The sequence below is a fragment of the Montipora capricornis genome, chromosome 7, assembly GCF_036669925.1.
Source record: "Montipora capricornis isolate CH-2021 chromosome 7, ASM3666992v2, whole genome shotgun sequence".
Classification (NCBI taxonomy): Eukaryota; Metazoa; Cnidaria; class Anthozoa; order Scleractinia; family Acroporidae; genus Montipora; species Montipora capricornis.
In genome coordinates this window covers 14026548-14052559 of record NC_090889.1, presented here as the reverse complement: position 1 = coordinate 14052559, position 26012 = coordinate 14026548, and the positions used below count along the sequence as shown (strand labels likewise).

Sequence of the window (26012 nt, the reverse complement as noted above, 5' to 3'; positions counted from 1 at the left end):
AAAGGTCCTCAACCATTCAGTGTTCACTTACCGATGTAAGGTTTTACCATGCGGTAGTACACGCCCCAGATCTTGGTCAAATCCATACCGCTGTCCAAAAACACTGCACCAGCAACAGACTCAAAGATATCACCCAGGACCTTTGGAGCTTCGATTCCTTCCCCATCTTGTTCAGACACGATAATAAACGGGTCTGCAGTGACCTACAAATCAAAAACTCACGTTGGCAAATCACTGTCTAGTTTCTAAATAATGGGTCCATCAGGAGTATTTGTACTTTCACTAGTCGCGATGTAATAATCTCTTCTTAGAGCAGATGCATGACTAAGATTCACCACACTTTAAACGCGGACCCTCAATCGTCGTGTACTGAAAAGTGTGTGAGCCGCGCAGGATTCATGTAACGCGATAGAAATGGAATGATATTATTTTTATATTGCCCCGGCCTTGCTAGCCCGTGAAGAAAATTGGAATTGCCTCTTTGATACACTTTGCCGTACTGCGGTCAGCTCTCAGCTGACCTAGTAGCTTAGTTGGTTAGAGCGCTGGTGATCTAATCGCAGAGTACTCTAAAATGGGCTCATGTAACTCACGTAAGTCATGCAAAGACTCCTCCCATTAAGAAGAGAAAGCACATTCAGGAGATTTTAAGCATTCTATGACTCTCTCACCACTTTTTAACGCTCTCACCATCGTTTTTCCTACCTTGCTATGGTGATTTTGTTTCCTTTCTTCAGCTTCATCTTCCACTCTAGTAATAAAATTTTCGATCATTTTGAACCACTGTGGTGACATCTGCTTTAAATACTTGTTATACTCGTGTTTAACAGCAATGGTTGCAAAGATGTTGTTATTAACTAAAGCTTGGCGAATGTCTGTCAGCTCACCAGGAGATAACTTGGCGTGACGGAAGTACAAGTGTTGCGTGACGAGGAAGTCCAATAGAGCGTCCCCAAGAAACTCCAGTCTTTGATAGCATGGCGTGACGCGGTTGGTGTGGTACGAGGCGTGTGTTAGAGCTTCTAGTAGATACAATTTAGAGCGGAAAGTGTAATGAATGGAGTTTTTTTCAAAGTTCTTTAAACCGGAAACCATGCGTGACACCATATCTTCACTGTCGCTAGCTCCTGTCATGGTTGATCCTCGAGTCCAAAATCTCGTGTAACAACCCGCTTTGCTTTTCTCTGCAAACACGTTAAGGTCATCGTTTCCGTCAACTTCAGGAAGAACCCTAAGACCAAGGAACCTCATAAAACGGAGCGCGCCAAGGTACCCACAGGAGATCAAATATGCTCCTATGAGGGCTTCCATGCTGTCAGCAACCGACTTGTCCGATATTACCTGAATATTGCCTTTGGCTGCACTGAGGTCACAATCCTGGGAGCCAGCCCCATCAGCATATTCAACGTCCATCTCCTCCTCGACAGCACCAAAAGTATCGGAGTCGACATCTATGGCTGCATCACCTGAGCCCGTTATGCTTTCCTGCGGCAGTTTGGTAAATTGGCATCCCGTGGGGCACCATGTATCACGTGCCAGCGGCATGCACTGTTGATACCCAGCTAAGGTCTTCTTCGCGGCTGCACGGTACAGCGCCAGATTACTGATCTGCTTTTTCTTCTGCTGTGTCAGTTTCCCCTCGTCTTTGTCTTGATGACTCATAAAAAGATGAAGCGACACTGCCAGCTTCAAGAAGGCGTCTCCGAGCATCTCGAGCCTCTCTAGGTTAAACGCGTCTCCACTGTGAGTGGGCTTGAAGGACAAAAGCGGAGTCAGGATGATCAACTGGACCTCGCCTGCTACGAAACAAAGACTTGAGATCTGAAAACAGCCCTGGGAACTCGTCATCGTCATCGTCGTAATCATCATCATCATTATCCATGGCTATCCCTGCAGTAGCACTGCTGCTATCGAAGTGCAGTAACCTCTTTTCATCATTAACACCTTCAGCACCAATGGGAGGGAGATTGGATTCATTTGTGTCATCAGGCACTCCAGCGATCATGCTCTTGACATCACCAACAAGTAAAAGAGTTTTCACACGGTGTAGAATAGACGGCAGCATCAGGGACACACTAAGAAGAGACCAACGGATGGGCAGCACATCACACAACTCCGGAACAAGGTGAATAACATCATGCTTGCTCTTGGATGACGGCTTCCTGTCCACTAAAAAATTAACTCTATCGGAAATGTCGTTTACCTCAATGAGAGGCTGACCCTTGTCAGTAATGTGCTTCCCGTAGCGCTGCCGGAAGTAGCTTTCGTAAGTTTTGGCTTTGGATTTGTCCGGAAAGGGGGATAAGGGAGAGAGATCAGGTCGCACTTTCAAAACAGCAAATCTCTGCCGTTTCCGCTGGGAATCCATGTAATTTTTTGCGACCACTACGTCCTCTTCAATTGGCGCAGTCTCCCACCGCAAAGCATTCTTCATGCTATCATAGTCCACATCATATCCAGTATCCTTCACCAAGACGACAAAGTAACCGTCCGCTCTACCGTCTGTATGCCTGGCTTTGAATTCTACGGGCGTTTGGAGAATGTGGCTGAACAAAAAGAGGTGGAAACGCTGAACAATTCCCAGGTGCTTGGCACGTAACGGTGAGCTGTGGCTACTCAGAGACACGGTGACTTCACCGTAATCAGGATACAGTTTGAATGATCTCACCTGCAGAATGAAATAATTACAGTAAATAAGCGTTGAACGAAAGCCGAGTACTACTCAATAAATTTCACTGGAAGGCCGACACTTTTTCAGGATTATTTTTTTGTTCAGATACTGAAAAAACGTATAGTTAGAATCAACTTGTGCATCATAACAGACAGCATAACGAGGGAAAATACTCTACTTAATAGCTTTTATTAAAATAGTCACACTTTAGGATTCATCCACGGCTGAAGCGCTCTGTACCTTCAATTTGGAAGGGAATAGTCCTAAATAGGTACGAGGATAATCTAGCACTAACCGTAGGAAGTGGGACATTGGTCAACAAGCCGAACTTATGGCAGGCACCATCTCTGAAGAATCGCGCACTGGCATCTAGATCTTTCCCGTGGGTAAGTTTGGTGATTCTGAGGCTGATGACCGTGAGGTACTGGGGTTGGTGAGTGTCCTGAACCAAGCTGCCGATAAATGACTTGGGGACCTGCATCAGAAAGAACAGACTTCTAGTGCGCAGAGACACTGGTTTTCGAAAAACTGTTGGCATCAAAACCAAATATTACCCACACCTAGCAAAGAAAAGCAATTACAATGTAACAAGAAACGAGATTTATGCTTTGTTGTTCCTGAATATCAAAACTAGAAATAGTTGCCAGAAGGTCTCGAGCACTAAATGTTAAGGGTAGTTGCCCACCTTCCTCTCATAGGTCCTTTTCCGTTTCCTTGTTCCCGCTTTCTTCCTTTTCTTTCCGCCGGGCTCAGTTTCTTCTTCTTCCGATTCACTTTCCTCGTCCGATAAGCTGCGGACTGGTAACAAGTTGTCATCAAGCTCGCCAATCTTGTGAAGCTCTTTGCAGGCAGAAAGTGCATCAGCCATCTTGGCGAGGTCCTTACGTGGCATGGGTCTACTCTGTAGAAACACAAAACCGCACCAAAACCGTCAGTTCTAAAAGATAGTGGGCTTTTAGACAATTATTCCATGTAGGATCAAGAGTGAATTCGATAAGAGTGTTGTTGTGGCATGGGTGGGCTCCCAAGCACAGTCACAAATGAGTCTGTCTTTAGACCACCCGTTCCTGCAAAAATCAGTTATATCCTCGAAAAAAAAAAAAAACGTGGCAGAAACATTGACGCGCGACATGGCTTCTTCTGATTGGTTAAAACGGGCGGTCCTTAGCTTGTCCGTCAACCATCCTGGTGAGCGGAACGCATAGGCCGAAAAAACAGAAAATACAGGATTTTAAAAAGTTGTAAAAGAGGAGCGTTTTCTGCAAATCGAAAAATTACCTAACTTTACTAATGTCAAAAGGAACAGGGAATAAACAAGTTCTTAAAATGGGTAAAAACCTGACGTTATGTACGATTCTAAAATTTCTTTAATACGATGATTTTTTCGCTGTGTTAACATTAGTGCCCAGCGAGAATCAACTCGGACACAGCGCTTGGGAACCAAGTATGAACATAGCCTTAGACTAAAACAAAAAACATTATAGAGGTAGAGTTCAGTATTGAAGAGAAAGCATAAGAATCATCTCCTTTTTTCTCATTAAAACTCAAGAGACTATTAATTATACTCGCAGTTAGAGCAAGTTTCAATCGAGTGTCGTAAAACCAAAACCAAAGTAATTACTTTGGCCAATCAAAAAGGACGGATACGATCCAGTGAACCAATCAAAACTCGAAGTAATTACACGTAGCCCACACAAAGCGCGGGAAACTGTGCACGCGCGAACCACGATTGGTTTGGGTTTCACTTCTGATTGGTTAAAAAAGTGGCTCGAGAACTTTGAACCAATCACTGAGTGAAGTAATCATAAACCAAAGCAATTCGCTAATTACTTTCGACACTCAATTGAAAACCGCTCTATTTGGCGTAAAGAAAACCCGGAAAAACATTCAGGATTGAACGGGATTCGAAGCCATGACCTCTACGATGCCGATAGAGCTCAGTGCTCTACCAACTGAGTTATCAAGCCAACTGGGAGCTGGTCCTATTTTGAGTTCGTAATATACCCGATATATGTTAACCCAAGAAAAATGCGAACTGTTTTGCGGACACAAAGTTATAAACAAAGAGCACAAGGGGTCCCACAATAGTCACTGAAAGCAAACACGAGCTGCCAAAAGCGTACAAAAGTCGCCGAGGGCACACGAGAATGTCAAAGGTATACGAGCGTTGCAGAATGCACAAAAGCTAGTGGACAAACGTCACAGCTTCATATAGAAATTAGTAGAGGTTGAACGTCAAAACGATAGTTTCCCTTGTTATGGTATTATTTGCTATCATAACATAACTCTTCCAGAAGAAGGAGACCGGACAGTTTCGTCCAGGTAAGAGTCAGGAAAAAAACACTCACTACAAATGTTTCACGAAGTTGGCAGGTTATTGGCATTTCCAATTTACACCTGTAAACATCTTTTCCAAGTTCCTCAATCTTGTAAACTGGCTTAGGGTGAGTGAATCGGTCACCTGGTAACTTGGAACAGTACCTATAGACATGACACAAAAACAGAAGAGGCTTCATTAACTATTGCCAGTCAACTTCTGAGCATCGGACTGGCATCGTTGCCTGAATTGCTATACCTTCTTTACAAACACTGTATTTAAAAGCTCCGACAAGCGAATGTGAATAACTATTTTCAGATCCTGAGAGTAGGGGTGAAATAGAGATTTAATTCTAGGACGAAATGCCAAAAGAGAACTAATTCGCTCTGATGAAGGACTAACGCTCGAAACGTCAGCCTTCCAATTTCTTCACGGTGGAAAATAGTCACAGTTTTGGAAGCCATATTGAAGGGTAGGCAAATGCTTCAGAAATAACAATGTTTGTATAGGAATCCGATGTCAAGTAAATTGCGATAACCTTGAATACAGAAAAAATTATCAATTGCAAACTTCAGTTACTAGCCAAAGGATCTTAATGCCGAACTTTGAGGTTCCTACCTGCACTAACATTTGCTTGGTGGAGTTTTCAATTTTCCGTACATTTGTCTATAATTCTTTTCCCGGCGGCAATACTAAGATCTACTTACTTTTACTTATCAACTCTGTTGATAAACCAAACATTCGTTAAAACCAATATCTGTCAAACTTGTTGATTTTACTGACTCATCTTTGACTATTATTTAATCTTCAGGAATGATGGCTAACAGCTGGCAGCTGACCTTCCATGGGACTGGGTACGGATTTTTTTCTGGAACTTTGAAAACAATGTCTTTTCTTCAACTTCTCAGTTTAGTAAGAATATTAGAATGTTATTGCTACCTAGACAAAAGAGAGACACTGCTGCTCATAGTAACTCTGGCCCCTTGTCCATTCTCTGGTTTGTACGGAGGTAAGAAATCTGTGTCAGCTGCCTCATGACACTCTTCTTCTGTAGGTTCGCTGCGATTACGACACGACTCTGACAGGAAATCTTCAATCGCACGCATCGTCTAAGGAACAGAAATTATAATTTTTTCAATGTTCAAAATGGTCGCGTGTTTGTATCACTTTTGCTACTGTGATGACAAAATAAAATGTGATTTTTCAAATTTTTAACTAATTAATATTTATCATTCATTTTATGTAGACTGTGTGGTTTGACCCACCATCAATGCTGCTTTAAATCGCTGCCCATTAGTGGATTCAAAACTCTCACATATCCCAACGCAGATGTCCTATCCTGGATTTCATTTTTCGCATGTCTTTTCTTCCTTTGATTGTTTTAACAATCAAAGAAAAAGATTTAAAATTTGTTCTCTACAATAACATCAGGACATAAAATAGAAACGTACCTCCAATTCGGCTTCCTTCTCTACCTGCTCTTCGCTATCAACAAAGATGTAATACGTGGAGCCTTTGGCTCGAGCTCTGCCCTTTGACTGCACATAAGAGCGGAAACTCTTTGGAAAATCAAAACGACAAACCATATTGCATTTTGGAACGTCCAACCCCTCCTCAACAACACAAGTTGCGATCAACAGGTTGAATTCATGTTGTCTGAACTGCCGTAGGACTTCTTCCTGCCTTTTAAAGTTCATTCCTGTTTCACTGGAATAGTTAACCTTTCCACCAGTACCATGACCAATCACAAACTTGCTTTGGACAAAACTAATTTCGTGATCTAGTTTTGCAGCAATGTTAATCTGCTCACTGAGGACCAGAGCTGTGTATCTTCTTTCCACAAATACAATGCCACAGAGTTTGTTTTCTTGTTCGGTTTCTATAAATCAACAATGATCATAATATAAAGAATAAAAACAAGAATAAGTGATATTAAAGAGTGGTGTTTTGACGGCTGTATGCCACCATTTTCAAATGCGTTCAGACAAATTTTATCACTTTATTGTATTATAAAAGTACTTGTGAAAGTCTCTGGCATATGATTTAAAATAAGTACAAAGCAATGAGAGTGTCAAATGTCAAGTAAAAGGTTTTCCTTTAATGGAGTCGGATTGAATGTTAAGTGTAGGGGTTTTTGTCTTTAATATAAAGCATTTCATAAATTAAACATCTTGAAGATTGTAAATTGGTCACGTACATCTTTGCCTGATTGTGTACCTCATAAAGGTGTTACCAATAACATAATGCTTATGTTTATCAATGTTCTGAAACAGATGTCGGCATGTGTAACCTACACAATCTGCATCACACAGATCACATTTAAATTCATAAAAAATGCAATGCTCATGAATAAGAAGTGGCTTGACTTCTGTCACTTTGAGCCAAAGCACCTTGAGCCATGAACATTCTGCCATTGAAAAACACCTGTGTGACGTACACAATCCGATGAAAACAGATCTACATGACAAATTTACAATCCTCAAGAAATGCTGTGGGAAGTTTGATTGTTAAGACTCTTTGTCGAACGGCACGCATAGCGCTCCTTGAGTCAGGTTTTGTGGACCATGAAACCTCCATTGATGAAACCTCCACGCAATCGGAGGAACATTGTTCGAATTCAATGCTTGATTAGTATTATAATATTCCTTTTGCCTTGAATGTGTATATTTTATTTAGAATCGGTAGTTTTGTTGATTTAATCTTTATTGATATACACGGCCCACGAATGGATAATTGAGCAGTTGACCCGTGATAAAGTGACGATGGCGACTTGCAGATATGTCCGAATGAAAACCTCAGAGACCTGAGCCACGGAAATCAGTTCGGGATCACTGTCATGCGCATTTGAACAATTTTATGGAAAATTGTGCACTATAAATGCATAATAATAATAATAATAATAATAATAATAATAATAATAATAATAATAATAATAATAATAATAAAAGCCGTTTGTGATTTTAAGAACATTCATATTGACATTGAAATCCAAGGAGCCATAATGTAATATTTAGGGACACTTTATTGACGTCATTTTGTGGATACAAGCATTTTTTAAAGTATATTTTCCCATTTTTTGTTTGATGCTGTTGGGGTGAAGTTTTAAGTATTTTTTAATTATTTATACGGATTAAGATTGTGAATATAATTTTTAGCATTTTAGTAGATTATATATTGCAAATTTGAGATTGTTTAAGAATTTATTAATAAAGTTATTGCTGCGCATTATGAAAAAACAAAAAAATATATTATTATCATCATCATCATCATCATCATTATCATCACTGGAGTTCGAGTTTCATTTGCTGAAGTCATTGTTTCAATTTTTTTCTCTTTAATATTTTCAGAAGTTGTTCAGAAAATCTTGATCTTATATCAGACAACCTTTGGCTGAAATGATTTTGTGCCTCATAAAGCCTATGTCGGAGTCAAACGCTCCTGGTGTTGACCAAAATGAGCAAGCTTTTTGTGTACGTGCCTCGATTGCAACGGTTGCAGCATAGCCTTTGTGAACAACTTAATTTCACAAAATAATTATATAGTATCGAACAAAAAATTGTATTTTTTTTTATATTGCTATAAAAAAACAAACGTCCAGCCCTTTTTACAAGAATGAAGAATCGAAGACAATAAATATGTACTTAATCGATGTCTGTTTCATATTTGAATCGCTGTCACGATGCAGGCCGCTATAATTGAGGAAATAAAATAGAAACTTTATAGCTGAAAATACAGTCTACCACTTTGACAACATCCCGTCGGATCCTAAACCACCTCAATCAAGTTAAAATATTGATAAATGACCTTTTGGCCTTGATACCGAACCAAGTAAAATAGGAACGCTTACCGAGGAAAGCGTGCTCCACGCAAAATAATCACTTTCTAGAATCAATACTAAGCTGAATACATGTTATCCCTTCTGGATATGTACTTCCCAACCCATTATAGATTTTTTGTTGAACCGCATGAGTTTTAAAAGAAAACAAGCACACCCTCATCAGTCAGTGAATAGAAAGAAAAAAAGAAATTTTAGAGTTAACTGTCAATACCCAGCGAATAGGAATCACGCTAAAATTAGAAAACATGAAAAAAACTTTGTCACTGTCGAGGCACATCGAAAACCAGTTGGGTAAATGGATTAAAAAAGCATTTGTTCGCTCGCATTTTAAAGCAAACTGAACAAACAAACTATTGAAATTTATCTTTGTGTCCCATATAGTACAGATAATTGTTATTTAATTCCAATTCGAGTTTCATTCCTGAACAAAGGAAAAACCGATTAAACCACTTTTTAAAAGTACGCAACCACTTTAAATAACGCATCCGTAAAAATAACAAACAGTTTGGGTGCCCAAGGAAAAATTTGAGGAGTAACTTCTCCCAACAAGTATGAGCTATTACTGGTATTCTATTTTGTCGTTGTCGTTCTCTTTCGCACTCCTTTCGTTTCTGTTCTTGTCATAGGTCCTCCAGGCATCATGTAACCTTATCAGAGGTTCTAAAGATATGCCTAAAAAGCAGCTCTAAGTAAATTAAAAATAAACACTCAGCTTTAAGTGTATATCCCTCCGATGCTTGACTTGAAACTGGATTGAAACCAGCGCAAAGGCAGAAAGTAAACATTTTCCAAACTGCCGTTTTCCACCTGAACACGAAAAGCGTTGACTTTGTAAGAACTATAATTGACGTAGCATGGCCGTTTAGCCTCGTCGAGCCACAGAAAACGCGCGAAAAATGAAGCCTCGGTTATCTGCCACTTTGGAAAATACCATAATACCCTTTGTTTATCCGCCCAAATTTTGCATAAGCATTGATTTTATTTTCTCTTGGGACCATTGTAAGTCCCAAGAGAAACTGGAAACAATGCTTATGCAAAATTTGGGGGGACAAACAAAGAGTATTATGGCATTCTTCGAAGTGGCCTATTTTTAGATTAGTTATCCTAGGTTGAGCCTGCACTCCAATCGAAAACCAGTACCTGGTCAGCGGTCACCTTAAAAAACAAACAGCTGACCTCGGTGAGCTCCAAGCTTGAGCCCGTGATACTGATCAGCGGAAACCTTGTTTTGACAGGTGTCAATTGATCAAAACATGGATGTCCAATATCAAAGATGTATGCTGTAAACTAGCACGACACTGGTCACATTGGCATACATGGAAGGGTGGACGGACAGCCGTACATACGGACGTTCATGACGTCAAGGCTATAAAACCAAATTTTCTCGCATCAATGGGTTACCATATTTTCATAGCTATGGTGCTGCGCGCGCTCGCGCCGAAGAGCTCCGCTATTAACAAAAAATCTTACAAACGCCTTGTGCAAAACAAAGCCTCTATGCCATTACAGAGCAAAGTAAAATGGCTCTCTGAGAAGGACATTCGACTGTTCATTGGCGAAACGCTTACTACCTGTCATTCCTTTGTACAAGAGAAACAAAGCTCAGGGTATTCCAGTTTAAATTTCTGCACAGGCGAAGAGCGACAAATGATTTTCTTTGCAAGATAGTCATAAAATAAGTGGACTCTTGTTCTTTCTGCGGGGAAACTACTGAAACTTTGGTCCACCTGTTTTGGAACTGCAAACATACCCAAGCCTTTTGGAAAAAATTACTTGAATGGATGTCCCAAAGAACTGTAAATCTTAAAGACTCGGTATTTTTTCCCTTTTTGTGCCTAGGTTTGGTTGAAAATGTATCAAATGTAATTCTACACCACTTACTCCTTATTGCTAGACATTACATATATACCTATAAATTAAAGACTCCATACCTAAACTGCAAGTATATTTACAACTTCTGTTAACCTCCATGAAAATTGAAAAGAAAATTGCACCCTTAACTCTTTCGAAAGGAAGTGGAAACCATTTGAAGGACGCCTTCCAGTTGTATTAAAATAATCAACAAGGATGTAAAAATTAAATCTCAAGAAGTAAGCTGTATGAGATGTTGCTATTTTAGGTATAAAAAGCATATGCATAAGTAATAATTTGACGTAGTAATGCAAGTTGTTGTGTTATTTATACCGTAAGCGTAACCTTATCCTTGTAAGAGTAACGCATGGTAAATAGTGTAAGTAGTAGACTAAAATATTGTATTGTTCTGTACTTGTAAGTGGAGTAAGTGGAGTACCGTTTTGTAAGTAGATTAAGTGTACTGTAAGTAATCATATGTGTTAAAAAAAAAAAGGAAAGGACACAAATTGTCGCTTATTTTCTCCCGAGTGGCTTCATCAAGCAGAACAAAAACATAAACAAACGCGCGCAAAGCATGCCGCTCGACAGAGAGTCTATCTATGAATACACTTACTTAGGGCGCGTTCGATTGACCGTATTCCGGAATAGGAATACATGGAATAGAAGTTAGAAATCCTTCGTTTTTGCGGGTATTCACATTAATATTGTCAAACATCTGCTAAAAGGCAATTTTAAACATAGCTTTATTATTTTCTTGTTGCTGCAAAACGTCATACAGAGTGTTTTAAATCATCACTCCACGTATTCTTATTCCGGAATAGGGTCAATCGAACGCACCCTTAATTAACACTCAATCTGACTCCATTAATTCACTCCTGTAAGAGCTACTGAGACTTACAGATTTTGCTCTGTCTAATGTGTCAATCAAATCGAAGCCTCGACATCCCTCTTCGGGCAATCCCTCAGGCATTATTTTGACTTTTTAACAAAAAATTGCTCAAATCCCCCTCCCCAGGCCAAAAAGCCGTTGAAATGCCCCATTGTAAGTTTATTTTTATGGGTGATTACATTGAATTAAATTAAGTTCTCCATTCCTCGGAAGACTGGTTATCAAATCCTATGGTATGAAAATTGGGCAAGAACAACAAAGTAACTCTATTTGTACGATAAAAGTAGCATGTTTTTGTTATGGTTGTACCAAAAGGGGTGTGGACAATGGCGGAGTAATTCAAGGAATTCAAATGTCGGAGGTTAAGATTGGTCTCTTATTCTCTCAGGGATACTGGTTACCAGTAAATAGGTTGTATCATAGTTAATAGAGAAGAATGGTTATGAAACCCGACAAATTTCTTTGTTGTACGTTTTTGACATCTTTTTTGGATTTGACCGTGCACAAAACACAATAGTTGTTTACTCCGTACTGAGGAACTAACCAATAGAAACGTGTTGGTTACGTACGTAATTCATGCATAGTGTAAGAGTGCAAAGCAAAAGATGCCAAGACCTAAATCTTGGCATCTTTGTTTGCTCTTTTGATGTTTGCCAAGCATCAAAACCATCCCCCTCTATTATCTATGGTTGTATTTAAAGGGGCTAGGTCACGCAATTTTAGGCAATTTCAGCACTGATCATATGGTCATAGAATTAACTAAAATATCAAAATAACTGTTCAAAACAATAGAAGAACTCTATCAAAACACAGGGAAGCCAAGAAGGAACATGGATGAACAAAACTGGAGAGGATTGAAATGGGATTGAATTTGGGTAAATTTGAAAAACATCGGCCCACCTTTTTTCAAATTTATACCAGTCTATATCAAAATGTCATTTACACAGCTGGACAATCATTCTCAGTTGTTATGTGGGCGTGATTTTGCAAATGAAAGACTCTTGCTCTGCCAATTTGACGTTTAGAGCTCCTAATTAACAACATTAAACAAAATTACCTAAAATAGCGTGACCTAGCCCCTTTAATTATCTATGACCATGGGACAATGAATTTTTGAAATAAATAAAATATTGCTCTTATATTTACCTTTCATTTCATTTGGCCAGAAGCTGCCAGAAGAAATTCTGTGGAAGTTTTCTAACTTATTTATAATTTATATGGAAAAATTATTAACACAAGCCATGATTACACATGAGGCAACTTTACCTACCGCATGTGGTAGTTCGAAGCAGGGAACATGATGTAATACTTAGGATATTAGAGGGCCAAGGGGGATTTCTAGCAATGTTCCATTTTATGGTAGACAATGCCTGCATCACGACATAATACAAAACATAGCATCAATCATGCAATTATAACATTTTTATGTGTGGGGCATTCTTACAATTTGAGCGGGTGCACATGAAGGGCATGAAGATTCATATACCTGATCAGACAACCTAATTTGCAAACTCAGCAGTGAGAGCAGAATAAATTAATAGAATCAGCCTAAACTAAAAGCCCCACATACATTCATTTAATAAACTTCAAAATATATGAAAACAGTGCAAATTAAACATAAAAGTGGAATGTGTAATTATGAACAAAAATAGTTGCTATCACAAATCATTTCTTACCACAATATTTTGAATTCCCATATTCTTTTAAAATGTTTAACAGCTTTTGTAGCTTGGGTAGAATATAACACTGACCATTGCCTTCTGGGTCGCCACAGCTGTTGTTTGATGTATAATTACAATACACACTTTGCAGCTGCCTCAGCTGAGTTGCACTAAACTCACAGAACAGGCATCCCTCTTTGTTTTGAAACATGTATGCTCTGTCTAAAAATGATCAACTTCAGTACCTGACCACGACAGAACACTGATTGCTTACTGAAAATTGCACGGTGATACATCTGTTTCAGTGATATGAGCACACTGCACACAAAATATGACCAGAAACCCCTAAGGGTTGAAACGTGTAACGGCGCCTTGTGTGCTGGGAAACAAGCTTCTAAGTACCATATTTGGGACAACAAGAGCGAGGGGTTTCCAAATATGGTACTTAGCACTGAAACGTTCAACAAATCAGTTCGCACTGAATATTCGGAAGCTGTAAACGCGCGTTACACGTTTCAACCATTATGGGTTTCTGATATGACCAAATACAATATAATGCAACTTCATAGTCTCCCCATCTCAACCACATATTTATCAATGATGTGGCTCACAGAAACTATTGATCTTGTTTCCCCCAGATAATTCTACCATTACATTTTATTAAGTGCAGTTTAGCAAAAATACAGTGTATTTACCACAGGTTAAAGTGGGGCTGGACAATCTGCGAGCCATGCAAATTCAAGTAGCGCTGATAAACTGTTATTAAGTCCAAGTACCCATTTTAAAAATGGTTAGCTTTCAATAACTGTTTGATTTGCATGCTGACTCGCCATCTTGGAGTCGCATGACTCACAGCCATGGCTCGCATGACTCGCCGCCATGGCTCGCATGCATAGTATGCCTTGCTGGCTCGCACATTGTCCAAACTCAGTTAAAGTGATGAGCGAAAAACACAATTTGCTGCTCAAAACTATATTTTTCCAAAAAACACTGTGGGATCAAATGAACAGTTAAGTAAATAAATAATATGAGTTAGTTGAATCAAATTGAATTAGGTTCTCTTAAATTAAAAATTAGTCCCTTGAGACTGGAAAATGATAATCTTTCATAATCTTTCAATTTTTCATAGAAGCTGTATTAGACACATCCTTGTCATCCTTGTCTCATTGCATATCTAAACTTAAGCACACTGCATTAAGTCCTTAACTTGCAATATATTATAACTCAATATAATTTGCAAATACACACCATACCTAGATCCTTGATTAAGTATTCTGCTACTCTGTTGGCTGCCCAGGGTCCCAGTTCTGACAAAGTCTCTTGACATTCTCTCAGTGCAAACTTTGCGTACCAGTGTGCATTCCACTCTGCAGTCCCCTTTGCCACCCTACACTGCTGTAGAAACTCCAATCCTGGAGTTAAAACGTCTTGAAGAATTTGAATTAAGATGTTTGAATCATCGTCAACGCTTTTATTTGAAAATGTCACGACCTCTTCCATTGGATTGGCAGCAAACGTCTCGATGTCTTCATCTTGGCTTGTTTCACATGTTGACCTTAAGGTGCATTCTAGCTCTCTTATTTCAGACTCTATGTTCCATGGTTTCACCTTTTTATTAACCACAGAGGCTGTTAACCCCATGATCTTTGGAAAATCAGCTCTTTTGCAGCCACCAAATGCCTGCATTATCTGTCTATATGGATCATTCTTCTTAGCATGGTGACATTCATCGAAACTCAGCAGATTCACTTGTGGAAGTTTGATGTAGCCATGATGTAGAAGATCAAGAAATATCTGTGCCGTCATGACTAAGACATTGCTTTTGTCAAACTCTTTTTGCCAAACAGTTTTGTCCCACAAGTCCACTCCCATCTCTCCTATATAATAATTGACCTTCAAATCTGTGTGATTGTCAATGACCTTGGCTTGCTGGCTGGCTAAAGGGACTTCAAAAAGATACTGATGTCAGCTTGAAAACCCTCATATACCTCCTTAAGAATCACAAAATGTGGCTTTATCTCGGTGTACGAAACTGTAAAACTCACAGCTGATACGAAACAAAGGAAACAAAAACGACAAAGCAATAACTCTTTTTGCCAAACAGTTTTGTCCCACAAGTCCACTCCCATCTCTCTTATATAATAATTGACCTTCAAATCTGTGTGATTGTCAATGACCTTGGCTTGCTGGCTGGCTAAAGGGACTGCAAAACGATACTGATGTCAGCTTGAAAACCCTTATATACCTCCTTAAGAATCACAAAATGTGGCTTTATCTCGGTGTACGAACCTGTAAAACTCACAGCTGATACGAAACAAAGGAAGCAAAAACGACAAAGCAATAACAAAAGAAAACAACGACCTACATTATTTAAACGCCCAAAAAATAAATGGCTGTTTATCACTCCTGTTTGCTGATTTATGAGAGATTTGGTTTCAGAATTTTTTAGGACCAAAATGCAAGATTGCGAATCAATATAAAATCCAGAACTATTCCGAGTAAACATTTTTCGTAGTTCCAGGGTGGGAGACCAGAAAATACTCATTTTTACAATGACTGCAAAATTCTCGCGCGCTCATTGGCTAATTTTTATTTTCAATCAGCGGACAGACACAACAAAGGAGACTTTTGTCTGATTGGTTGATGGTTTTGCTTGTACCCAGGTTTTTTCACATGTGCGCGCGCGAAATAACAAACAAAATGGCGGCCAAAGATATCTTGTTCAATTACTTGCCGCAGGGATTTTTATAGCAGCAGCAGCAACGTGTACATCTTTTCTTCTTTCGAAATGGTGGTATTTCAGTGGTAGAAGCTGGTTTCTTTTAAGTCTTTCACTTTCGGGCGATCGATTTTTCGTCCGTGGCTTCATGCACAATTGATTTGGGCAGATTTCCGAGTTAAAATGTTCCTGAATGTTGTCTTAGATCGATTGAGGTGGTTGTTCAGCCGAGGCCGTGCTGTCAAGTCTGTTAAGGTACGATTCGCTATTCCTTTCGTTTTGTATATAATCTCAAGCCAACAGAAGCTAGCGCAGCCTATTAAATCTCCTTTAAAAAATTAATGTAAACCTTCTTTCTTGTTCACAAAAACCTTATAAGAAATGCCAGCGTTATTAACGTCTCCTTCTTTACCAGTTCTTAAATTTAAACTACAGTCACAATTAGCAACGTGCATGGAAGATTTATTAAGTCGCCATAGATTGAAATCGAAGGGTATATAATAAGGGTACTGTAGTAACCTGTAGGTAGTTGATGAATGTGCAAGCTATCGTTATTACCTTTTTTTCTGAGCCTTTTAAATTCGCTGGTTTTGTGCACATGGCTGGAGAAAAATGTAGTAAGCTTGTACTTCGTGTTGATTTAAAAACAATTGTTTTGAACCTCTCAATGATAACTTCAATTAGGCATTTTCATTACTTTTCCTATTCACGTGCAAATGCTGCAATTTTGCTCCTACTTTTAGGTAACAAAAAACCCGATTTTCCCGTTTTCTCACCATTTCACCCACTTGACACCGTGTAAAAAGCAATTTGTTTAAATTAAACATTATGTGCACGTGGAGGGGAAACCTCTGCAACGGAGCATGCCAAACCACTGTGGGGAAAATAGTGAGGCTTACCATTTGAATGGAATTTTCGGTAATTCCGGAGAGAATTCGAATGAAACGGTTCATCTCGGTGGTTGGAATGTTTTCGGAAGAAAGGCAATAGCTTCCGAGGTATTCCCTTTCTCTAGCTTTGACCGGAATGCCCGGAAATTTCTGTAACATTTGTCCACAGCTACAAGTGCCAGACAAAATAGACCGTTTCATTCTTTTTTCAACTGGAACAGCCCGTTTTTCTGACAAATGATACAGCACATTCCCATTTTCTTGTTCTAAGTACAGAACATGCAGTGCTATTTGTCGAAACATTCTCACTGAAAATTTCATTCAAATGGTAATCGCTCATTGTTTACCTATTGTCATTTTAGGCCTGTTTAAACGGTTTCAACATTTGACCAACATCCGTTTAACAGAAATTGAAAGGATGTTGGACAAATGTTGGACGCAAAAACAAAGTTGTGCGGAGGCCGTTCAAACGATTCCAACACTGCGGCAACAAAAGAACCAACACTCTCGCGAGGTTTGATTGCGAGGAACTAAGAACTAGAAACCACTCTCTCTCCTCCAGATAAACCTCGCCATATTGACTTTTGCGGCCTGATGTGAGCATGCGTGTGTTCTACAATTGTTGAACAGAATGTTCAAACGGCTTGAACACCATTCAACACTTTCGAGAACAAAAGAAAAGTTGAATCGATGTTGAATGAAAATTTAACCTTGATTCAACACGCTTTCAACAAGATTTCAACATTTAATTTATTACGCTTTCAGCAATGTTGGACGACCTGTTCAAACACACCCAACATTTGGTTCAACAAAGTGTTGAATGCATGTTAAAGCAAATGTTGAAACCGTTTAAACAGGCCTTAATGTGCCAACCAGAGGCTCACTGGCTCTTGAAACAAAGGGTCTTTTGTTCCTGTGGTTGGCACATTAATGCTTGTCAACAGATATCTTCCCTATATGTAGATGAACGTCTAACTCACATTAGCCCTGCACCACCGAGATTTATCAACTTTAAATTTAATGAAAACTAAATATCATATTTTCAATTCTCATCAAAAAGTACATTTCAACTTACTTCCTTCATTAACTTTAGCGGGTCAATGCCTTGAACAAGTTTCAATCTTTAGATACTTGGGTAAGATATCTATATTGGCCATCGCGTTTCCTGGCATGATCATACTGTAGCGTCGCCGATTGCAAGGATAGCGGGAACACGAATCAAAACAGACCAAGATACACAACACAAGACTGTAAGACTCAACTTGCATTACTTATACGAGACTCGAAAAATGCTAAAACGAATACAAACGGCTATTGAAGAGAAAACAAAAAAGTCCTATCACACTGAATAACAGAGTACTTGTTGCCGGCCTAACCACAGGAAATTCCTAACGTTACTGTAAACAATGTCACAAAGAAACCCTAAATATAAACATGTAACAATCTGTGCCGGTCATGAAATCATAGCTTCGATACATTGCTCCTACCGTAAAAAGATGATCGACACAAAATGCAAAACCAAGGTTTGCACTAAAAAGCATTCCTTAACTAAGTTACAATGTTCATGAAGTTTGCTCTAACAGGTAATCTTGCATCCGTACCGGGGGCCTAACTGCTCTCCTAGGGCGTTTTGCGTCTGGAACTGGAACCGGTGAAGCAATCTGAGGATCTCTGGACTCCTCAGCAAGAGGCTTTGGTAACGTAGGAGCTGGACTGGAAAGCGCTGCAGGACTCTTCGGTACCGCAGGTTGCTCTGGCCCCTTGTGTTCGCTGTCCTCGGTCAACCAATCAGGAACATTGAGTCCATAGTACGGCCTCAAATGGTCATGGTGAACGACTTTGGGCTTGAATTTGGGACCTTTCTGGATACGGTAAATGACATCGCTCAGCCTTTTCATGACAAGGAAGGGCCCATCAAACTGCCGCATTAGCTTGGGGCAGATGCCTTTCTTCTTCTGTGGGCTGTACAACCAGACTGCGTCCCCCCGGTTGTATTGATGCTGGTTCAAAGGACTGTGGTCTTAGTTCTTCTTTTGGCGATCGCTGCTCAACTTCAAATGCTGGCGGGCAAACTGTTGGACTTTGACCATTCGCTCACTAAGCTTGGGGGCGTACTCAGTAGTAAGGTCTCCACAAGGTTCTGCTTGCCGAATAACCAGGTCGAGTGGTAGGAGTACCTCGCGAACAATCATCATCTGCATTCGAGGAGAAGCCAGTGGTCTCGTGTACAGAGGAACGATATGCCATCACGAGGAGAGGTAAGTACAGGTCCCAGTCCCTTTGGTCATCATCAACAAATTTGGCGAGCATGGCTTCAAGGGTCCTGTTGAATCGCTCCACCATGCCATCAGACTGGGGCCGCAGAGGCGTGGTTCTTGTTTTGTCAATCTCCAAAATAAGGCACATTTCCTGGAACAGCCTTACCTCAAAGTTCCGCCCCTGGTCGGTATGAAGCTGTCTTGGCACCCCAAACCTTGAGACGAACTCTTAAACTACGACATTAGCCACTGTCTGAGCTTCCTGATCTGGCATGGGGTAGGACTCTGTCCACTTTGTAAAGTAATCTGAGATGACCAGGATGTACTTGTTGTCTCAATCTGTCACTGGTAGAGGGCCCATGACATCGATCACGATCCTCTCCTTTGGGGCTCCGACATTGTAGTTCTTCATTTGTGCTCTTGGGGTCTTCTTACATGGCTTCTTCCTAGAAGCACAGACATCACAGCGAGCGCACCATATGCATGACTCAACATCTTTCTGCAGACCAGACCAATAGAAGCGTGCCTTTACCCGCTCGATGGTCTTCTTGTAGCCAAGGTGTCCTGTGACAGGGCTGTCATGGAGTTGTTTAAGGACTTCAGTCCGTAGAAGGCCAGGGAGAACAAGCTTCCAAATGATTTCGTCGCCTCTTTCGGACTTCCATTTCCTGAACAATACACCATCCCTGACAGCTAACATGGACCACTGAGCCCAGTAGCTCTTGAACTGTTTGCTCTCCATGCTGATGGCCTCCCAAGGTGGGCGTTCGACGCTTAGTTCCTTACATTTGATGACCGCACTGAGGCATAGATCACTCAGCTGAGCCTCCCTGATCTCCACCTCAGTTAAGGGTAACAGCCACGAACATTTACCGGTCTCCGCATCTTTCTTGGGAACGGGATCTTTGATAACGTTCACTGCTGCTGTGCAACGATACTCCCCATCACCTTCTTCTGGCCCTTCTTGAAGTCCTCCTTCTTGATCGTTTTGGTCCCTTACTTCGTTGTGCTCACAATGTCTTCAGTTACTACAGTGCTTGCGCCCTTGGCGGTGCTCGATTTCAAGGTCATAGATTCCAAGGATTGCGAAACACCTCGACGTTTGTCCCTCCCGGTTCTTAAAGCTCATCAGCCACTTCAGTGCCCCGTGGTCTGTTTGTACCTTGAACTGCCTTCCATATACATAATGGTGGAAGTGCCTCACAGCAGTTACCAGGGCTATCAATTCCTTTCTTGTCACAGTACTGTCGCTCAGGCTTAGTTAAGCTGCGGCTAAAATAGGCAATGACCTTCTCCTCTCCCTTTTGTTCCTGTGACAGAACAGCTCCTACCCCTGTGTTGCTGGCATCGGTGTCAAGGATGAAGGTGCCCTCTTCAGTGGGGTCGGCCAACAATGATGTTTGGGAAAGGACTTCTTTGAGCTAATGGAAGGCGTTGGTCGACAATCGTTGGTCAACACAAAGGCATTGTTCTTCTCTATCAACCGGTGTAGGGGAGCCGCAACGTTAGCAAAACCACGGACAAAGCGGCGATAATACGAACAGGGACCGAGAAAACCACGCAAGGCAGATGCTAAGGTCGGGGTCGGCCATTCGTGGACTGCCTTTATCTTCTCTGGGTCAGTTTATACACCTTCCTCGCTGACCACATGTCCTAGGAAGACAACTCTCTTCTCGAAGAGGTGACCCTTCTTGGGGCTCAGCTTTAGTCCTGCTTCTCAGAGTCTGGTGAAGACTGCACACAACCTCTCCGACCCTGTTGCGAAGGTCCTGGCATGGACAATGATGTCATCGAGGTACAGAAGACACACCTCACACGGCAGGCCACTCAGAACCCTTTCAATCAGCCTCTCAAACGTAGCAGGGGCATTGCAAAGCCCGAAGGGCATGACAGTGAACTGGTAAAGCCCACTCCCGGTGGTGAACGCTGTTTTGGGTCAGTCTCTAACATCCACTTCGACCTGACAATAGCCAGCTGCAAGATCAAGGGTGCTAAACCAACAGGAGCCAGACAGGGTGTCGATGGAATCATCTATGCGTGGGAGTGGTTAGGAGTCCTTCACCGTGGCAGAATTTAGCTTGTAATAGTCCACGCAGAAACGGGTGATTCCGTCCTTGTTAAGGATCAGGACAACCGGGGATGCCCATGAGCTGGATGAGGGCTCGATGACTCCACGCTTTAGCATGTTTTCGATTTCTGCCTCAGCCACCCCCCGCTGACTACTGGGTAGACGTCTTGGGTTTTGACGGATAGGTTTGCTCTCATTCGTACGAATTTCAAGCTTCACAATGCTTGTCCTCCCTAGGTCTAAGGCAGAGAGGGCAAAGACATCACCCAATTCAGTCAACAAAGCTTTTACGTGCACTTTCTGGCCTTCTTCCATACAGGAGGTGGTTCGCAGGTAAAGGTCGTCCACATGGCTTGGCAAAGATGAAGTGGAAGAAGTCATCTTACAAGCTCTCCCCGCAGGTGCCACATTTGTCTGAACTCCCTGCCGCATGGCTTCACAAACGTCTTCCATTGGCTCGCATCATGCAGCAATAGTGTCCAGGTAGACAGTCTGTGGCCGGTCCGTTGGATTGAACAATCTTAGTGGAACAACAGCATTGGTAAGGTCTACCAGACACTTTGCAATCAACAGCTGACTCTTCCTTTTGAAACGTTCCTGTCCCTCTGTTATGCCTAGAGAAGCTCTCCCTCAAGAGTCAATGAGCTTAGCTGGGACAAAGCCTTCACTTCGTAGTGGTATGACCATTGTAGCCTGTGCTACAACTCTTGCACACGTTGGCATCTGCTCCTCTCGCTCAAATTTAGTTACGTGTCCATTTATAGCTAACTCATAGCGTCCCTACCCTAAGGTCAGCCGACAGTTGTGCTTCCGAATGAAATCCATGCCAATGATTCCATCCAGCTCTATTTCCGCAACCCACACATCATGCAAAACCTCCTCCTTCCTCAAACTAATGCTGAAACATCCCCGGGCTATGAATGGAAGGTAGCTGCCATCAGCCAGAAGCACGTTCGTATCCACTGTCTCGAGGGATGGGCGTTCGGAGGCAGCGATCCTATCCAACACGGAAGGCTTGACAATGGTTACATTGGTTCTAGTGTCCACAAGAAAAAAGACATCCACCCCAGAAATACATCCTTTAACCAGGGGACCATCTTCGGTGGTTGCTAACTTCTCTACTGCTGATTGAATGGCTGGGATCCTGGTGCAGCAGGGGACAGCCGAGCTCCAGCTCTCGAGCCGTTTCCCGACGGCGGTGGTGTTAGTGGTCGTCGTCCTGAACAATCTTGTTTCATGTGGTCAAGGCCACCACAAATGAAGCAACCTGGATAGTTGTCTAGAAGACGCCCACTCTCAAACAGGCGCCACCCAGTGCGTGGACTTTTGTGCGACCATCCCAGTTGTTCAATTCGGCGACCAATTCAAATTGGGCGCGGTAGTCGTCCTATGAGGTTACACCATCATAGGTGCTTGGTCTTATACGTGGTTTCGCGTCCGTAGCTGGCATTGGGGCTGGTCGGGAAAAGGCGGTTCTTGTCCTGATGTGTTCTTCTTTGCCAGCTGCCTGATCTTGTCCAATGTGTCCAACAATTCGTTTTCTTCACCGTTGGTGTGTTGCTTCAAGTCGCTTTCTGTCATTCGCGGCGTTACATGCCCGGTCTTTGGCGTGTCTTCGGTGACTTGGGGCGAACCGACCTTGTAGGACTGGGTACGAGTGGGTCGTGGTCGTCACGCAATCCAGTGTGCGCTTCCGCGCCACGCGAAACTGTTTTTTTAACTGCTGAAACTCCTCGTTTCTTTCCTTTTGGGGCATTTCAACGGCTCGTAACTTCCCTGCAAGGTCTTCTACCGTGTCCGGGAGCCGACTTTCACGCCCTTGAAGTCGCTTCTGTACCGAAGCGAGTCCTTGCTCAACACGCAAGAGGGTCTCCTGAAGTCCACTCGCCGCTGCCTCGTCAGAAACTTCACCTTTCTCAAAATCCGCTTCAGCGGGAGTTGATCGCCTCCAAATGAGGCAAATCCTCTTCTATCGGACTTAGTCTACCAGATGTTGAAGGTTGGAATCCAGAATCAAAGTCTTTGAACGGGGAGATTTCATCAAATGTAATCAGGTCATACGCGCATGGAACGTGGAAAGCCATGTGCTCTCGGTCAAAATTTCAATAGTACGAATTAAATTTCAGTACGGAATGACTACTTTACCACGTTCCTGAGTGCGTGTGCGCTTGAAGACTTAACTTCCAATACAGCTGCCACGAAATGTATCGTTGCCGAGTGCAAGGATAGTGGGAAAACGAATCCAAACAGACCAAGATACACAACACAAGACTGAATTTGAAGACTCAACTTGCATTACTTACACGAGACTCTGAAAATCCTAAAACGAATACAAACGGCTATTGAAAAGAAAACAAAGAAGTCCTATCACACTGAATAACAGAGTACTTGTTGCGGCCTAACCACAGGAATTTCCTAGCGTTACTGTAAACAATGTCACGGAGAAATCCAAAATATAAACATGTAGCAATCTGTGCCGGTCATGAAATCACAATATTCATTATATTTGTAAACAAAGTTAGTAAATGTATTAACACTATCATTACGGTTACTCATATTGTCATAGTTACTGTATGGCTGCATATTGCGGGGTATTAATTATGAAAACCTATTGTCACAGCTTATAAAATTGCAAAATAAAGTTATTGGAATCATCAATGATGTTCCCCTACCCCACACTATGTTTAACTTAGGTCTATTGAAATTTCATGATATTGCTAAAATGTGCACATTTATTTATGCATAATTGTCTTTGTGGCGATAAGCCATGTAATTTTTTTCCATATTACTGGTTTCGGAGCAACGTAATCATTCAACTCAAGATGCATCTTCACAGCATTTTTCTTCATGCTATAACAACAAGAAAATTCTGCCTATCCATTATTGGAAAATACGTTTGGAATGACCGTCCTCTTTGAAATCGACACAGCACATTTAAAATACCATTTTGAAAAAGCAATTTCTGAACACTATATATTTTGCTCAGTACTGATTTCGTTCCTTACTTGCTGGTATGTACTCCAGTATTGCTTGTTTATAAGTCTAAATATTGCAACTGAATGGGATATCCTGTTCTGTAGATTGAGTACTATTTAAAGTTAAGAATATAATCTTAAATTATTCTTTGTTTGAGATAGCTAACTTGAATGTATTCACATTATGGATTGAGACGAAACACCTCACCTGACCTGGAACAAAAGACATCCGAAAATCGCCTACCGCTACCCGCTAGTATTGTATTCCTAAGGAACTCCAATCCCCGATTTTTTGAAACCAAGAGTTGTTTCCCTTGGATTTGCTTCGGTCAGATTTTTACCTCCGATTAGAGGACCTCCTGATTTTTTCGAACCAAATTCGTTCCCCTATTAGGTTAAAAAATCGGTCACTTTCACTGTAATAACAAAGACAATGAAGACTAACCTGTATTAACAAGGAAGAAGGTTCTTTTCCCTCCATTTTTAAAGGTTTCTCTTACTTGGTGAGCCATCTCCTTGATTAGCATGACACTAATAAACGTTTTTCCAGTTCCTGTACCAAGACAAACGATCGTGTTTCTTTCTTTGGCTCGTTCAAGAAGTTCCACTTGGTACGGACGAGGTCTCATCTTCACTTCCGGCTCGGGTTCTGCTTCATTTTCGGAAGCTGATGAATTTTCTTCGCTGTCTCCCTCTTTCATAATTGTTACTCGTTGTTTGCAAATCCCTTGCAGTGAGAAAATACGTTCTAGCTACCCTCCTTCAAGTGGCGTTGAAGTTCAATCCAAGTTATACTAACAAGGAAAGAGATAAGTCAGCCTTCGTCGGGCTTTTATATTCACAGCCGCCAAATTTCCGTCAAAGCCGCTAAACTTCGCTTTCTTATACTACGAACGAGAAATATTCCTTTGTTGTAAGACGCAGGTATTCTAAAGACCTGCCCAAGCAAGTCAGTCGAAAAAGTCGCTAAGCAAGAATTGGATTGATAACAACATCACTATTTTTCCGAGAATTTTTAAGCCACTATTTTTGAATTCCGAGAAATTGACGCATGATCACTCAAATGTAAATAGTAATAGCAATTGGCGCAAGGCGTGCATAAATTAGGGCAAGTTGGGGCATGACGCAACGCAGTGTAACTTCTAACACGTGCATCCCATGTCTCAAAAATTACTTACTTACTTATCCTCATCGGGCCCATGAGGACTCTTAAGGCCGGTAAAAAATAATAATAATAATAATAATAATAATAATAATAATAAACTTTGGTTTCCGTAACCAGATAATTTTTTACGAGGTGCGGGGGTTAGCCGCACGCCCAACCCCCAACCTGGAGGACCACTGACTACCATTTTAGTCTGGACTCTAACCTTTCACCTGCCCGCCAAGGACCTACTAGGGGGATACCTCCGAAGGTAAAGCTCTCAGGCAAGCTCCCCCACCACGACAAGGCAGCAGTCTACGGGGAAGTCACAGAAATTAGAGTTAGGCTTACGTGATGCCAGTCACGTACACGAGATGAGAAGGAAGGGGACGTGCATAAATTATGGCAAAGTTTAAACATGTAACTCTAGCTCCACAACACTGCAAATTTTGGCTGGCATAATATAATAGCGCAAAAACCAATCAGAAACAGCCAAAATGACCTCATCGAAAACCAATGAAAACACGACAAAATGAAAGTTTTTAGCGGAGAAACGTTTGAAATATTCCAAACCAAATGAGTGCTGTCTCTTCTTTGCAATGTTTAAAGCCGGTCACGCTTCCTTGACTCTAATAGAAGCGCTATTGTTTTCCATTCAAAGCGATAATCCTTTACAAGAGTTTACGATTTTATTTGCATAACGTTCGATTCATACGCTACCAGAACTT

At 41.3% G+C, this 26012-nt stretch overlaps 1 pseudogene; it reads right to left on the bottom strand.

The window, feature by feature from the left end:
- Window positions 1-25173, bottom strand: part of LOC138058235 (endoribonuclease Dicer-like) — a 29740-nt pseudogene extending 4567 nt beyond the window's left edge.
- Window positions 25174-26012: the final 839 nt, after the last annotated feature.